Source organism: Myotis myotis, unplaced genomic scaffold (assembly GCF_014108235.1).
Source record: "Myotis myotis isolate mMyoMyo1 unplaced genomic scaffold, mMyoMyo1.p scaffold_m19_p_5, whole genome shotgun sequence".
In the NCBI taxonomy this organism is placed as follows: domain Eukaryota; kingdom Metazoa; phylum Chordata; class Mammalia; order Chiroptera; family Vespertilionidae; genus Myotis; species Myotis myotis.
This window is the reverse complement of record NW_023416357.1, coordinates 73,187,867-73,191,956: the sequence shown is the minus strand read 5'-3', so window position 1 is coordinate 73,191,956 and position 4,090 is coordinate 73,187,867.

Below are 4,090 nucleotides of genomic sequence, written 5' to 3'. Positions count from 1 at the left end.
TAGGTATTTAATGACAGATTTGTCGACCTGTAGGTAAAGATTATAGAATGAATCTGTCCAATAGTTTTGGCCAATTAACCACTAAATATTTTATTATTGGGATTAATATCTTCTTTTAAAGCTTAATTATTGTTATTTTTGTTGTAATTATAAGTTTTGTTTGGATTGCTGCTTCTGTTCCTCTTTTTAATCTCTTCTCACTATCCTTGAAAGAATGCAAACATTTAGTGCAGTTTTATATAATTAGATACTTTACAAAAATAAATAAAAAATGGACTCTTGAATTCTTGAAATTCCTGGATATTGCAGGAATTGAGTGTCAAGATTCTGGAAAAAAATACAATTTCTTTGAATTAAGGTGGGTAGGATATCAGTAAGATAGACTTCGCAGATTTTAATACATAGGCTTCCCATTATACTTCTACTTGATTCCTTCTTAGGGCAATGACAAATGTATTGTTTTGGATGGAATCTTTCTGAATTGGTGTCAACCTAAAGATTATCTCTAAGATTATACAAGACAAAGAATGTGCCATTTTCAGGGCAAATAAATATAGGGTTATAAATAATGAATGATTCTTTTGGGTTATTACTCTTTGTTGAATGTCAACATTAATAATGCTAACTTTGTAGAGTTTTTTAGAAAAGTGTTTGTCCTTGACATAATAGAATAGGTATTTACTGTAAGTTTTGTTTAGATTTGTCATTTTGCTTTTTAGGTAACCTGGTACACTATTAACACACTGGATTGAAGGGAGCCCACAAAAGCTATGTTTTTGCTAAGTCATACTTGTCATCTAATCATAGGTGTTTTGTCCAAGATTTTACTTATATTACTAGAATTAGGAAGTTCATTAAGCTTTCTAGGTATAAAATCAATTTAAATAATAATTACATTTCTCTATATCACCAACAAAATCTTAGACTATAAAACCTTAAAAATAAAACCATTTATAATAATATCAAAAAACATAAAACACTAAAGAATAGATCTGACAAAAGATGTGCAAAAGCCCTGAACCAGCAAACTATAAAATGCTACTGAAATTAAAGATTACTTAATAAAGGGAGGGAAATACCATGCACATGATTTATAAGACTTTCCAAATTGATGTATAGATTTAATGTTATTCCAACAAAATACTAACAAGTACTTTTGTGGAAATGAGCAGGTTTATTCTAAAATCAACATAGATAGACAAAAGGTAAAAAATAGTCAAGAACAAAGTAGGCACATTTAACATAAATAAGAATTGTTATAAAAATATAGTGATTAAGGCAGTATGTATTGGTGCAAGGAAAGACAAATAGGCCAATGAAACTTGATAGTTCAGAACTAGAACCACACAGAAAAGGACTCTCGATTTTGACAAAAATGGCACTGAAAGAAATAGTCTTTTCTATAAATGGTGCTACGTAAGAATATACTTAAATGGATATAGATAGACAGATGGATAAGAAAAATTATAACTCTCACTTTACAATGTATACAAATATCAGTTCCACCCGGACGCTATATAGAGGGTGCTCCAAAAAAAATGTATAAGCATATATATTTTTGGTAGGTCAATTGATGTGTTTTTCTTTTCAGATTTAACCCATTAGAATTATTCAAAGTGTGCATACATTTTTAGGGGACACCATGTATGTTAAAGGAAAAAAAAAATCTACAATAAAAATAAACATGACTTTGTGGCATGGAATGCCTTATTAAACAGGGAAACAATGCTCTAACACAAATAAAAATATAGATTAGACTACATTATTAATAGGTCCTCTTATCAAAAGACAAAGAATGAAAAGGTAAGCCCAAAATGAATTCCATCACCCATTATTTCTCCATTAGCCTCTCTAATCACTTTACGGTAGCTCCTTATTCCATTCTAAACTAATACACCACATGTTGTAAGTATGAGTGTGTTCAGGGACTGTGTCTGTTTATTTCAGTACTGCTTCCTGTGCCTATCCTGGAACTTTGAATATAGAGAGCACTGAGACAATATATGATGAATTAATAAATTTATGTATTAATAGTGGCCTTGGGAGAGTATGTGGCATGCATAAAGATAACCAAAGTTCGAACTTCAAAAAATAGGTAGTCAAGACATGAGAATGTAGTGTGGAGGTCTGAGAAGGAATAACTTGAAGAATAAAAGTAAATTAGTTAGTGTTATGCACACTAAAGGAGAAGAAAATAACACAAGCAGCAGTCAATGACTAACTGACTAACTCAATGACTAGAGGTCAAGGACAATAAGAGCTAAAGTATGTTTGGCTTTGGAAGGAGGATACTCATAACAAGGGTAAACATAGATTAAGTGATGCAGATGCTAGACTTCAGATGTAAAATGGTTGCCATGTAGTTTATTCAAATAATTTCTAAAATATTTTATATTATCATTGATAGAATCATTTCTTTTGACTCCATACACTGTATGTAGGTATGGATTAAATTTCATGGCTAGGAAAAACCTTAGTTTAACCTGTCTTTTTGACAAAGGTAAGATTTAAAAGCTTAAAGTAGTGCAGCAAAAGCAGAACTCACATGCCCTATACTCACTCCATTATTTTTCCTCTTACACCATCCTATATAATAAAAGCGTAGCATGCAAATTGTGTCCAGGAGTTTGACCAGGGGGCAGGGCTGGCCAGGGGAAGGGAAAGAGGCCCCAGCTGGCAACCGGCAGCTGCTAGGGACCCTACCAGTGCACAAATTTCATGCACTGGGCCTCTAGTCTGTTATATATAAGTTGCCTATGCTCAAAAGGAAGTATAATATCAGACAATACCAGACAAACAACCAAGGACAAGGTTAGCCTCACAAAAAGCAGTTGGTAGTTTGCCAGAGGGTACCATTTACTTTGGCAAGTGTGGGGTTTGCATTTTCTTACATCATTGCTGCTCTTTAAAGTCTCTTTAATGGCATGTGAATTTAGGGGTTAAATATGCAGAGGTCACAACATACTAATATGGTTCCATTTATCTAAATACCAATTGCTAACAAAATAAGGTGGACAATTCAGAAAATAATGTGCAAATTGAATGAGGAGGTAAAAAATTTAGGTTGTATATAAATTTTATATACTTTATATATAAAGTCTGAAGTATAAAAGCAAAATGGGGAATAACAAGGTGACCAGGTGGCTACACAGAGGTTCTGAGTTCCTGGGTGTTAAATGGAAGGGGATTTAAGAAAAGAAAATCATAATCAGTGAACATTTATTCTTTTAGGGACTTTAAAACCTTTAAGCAATTTAATCCTTATAAAAAGTCTGGCCCTGACCAGTTTGGCTCAGTGGATAGAACGTCGGCCTGCAGACTCAAGGGTCCCAGGTTCGATTCCTGTCAAGGGCATGTACCTTGGTTGCGTGCACATCCCCAGTAGGGGTGTGCAGGAGGCAGCTGATCGATGTTTCTCTCTCATTGATGTTTCTAACTCTCTATCTCTCTCCCTTTCTCTCTGTAAAAAATCAATAAAATATATATTTTTTTAAAAATCTGGCAATAGATGTTATTGTTATCTTAATTTTCAAAAGGAAACACCAAAACACAAAGTGCTTATAGTAACTTGCATAAGAACTTAAGTGAAGAAGTTGCAGCCGTGGGATCTGAGTATTAAGGTATCTATCTCTAGGGACTATGTCTTTGAAAATTTTTTAATTTTATTTATTAAAATGTTTTCTTGTCGATTTTGAGATAGAGAGGAAGGTTAGGGATATATATAGAGAGAAACATCATCAATCATCTGAACAAATGCCTCCTGCACACCCCTACTGAGGATTGCCCACAACCCAGGGCATGTGCCCTGACCAGGAATTGAACCGATGACCTCTTGGTTCCTGAATCAATGCTCAACCACTGAGCAACACTGGCCAGAGCCACACTGGCCAGGAGGGACTATGTGTTATCCACTGCATTGTACAGCAGATGAGGAAACAAAGGTTCAAAAACATTTTCCCTGCCTGAACATAGCAGTGGTTCTCAACCTGTGGATCGCGATCCCTTTGGCGGTCGAACGACCCTTTCACAGGGGTCGCCTAAGACCATCCTGCATATCAGATATTTACATTACGATTCATAACAGTAGCAA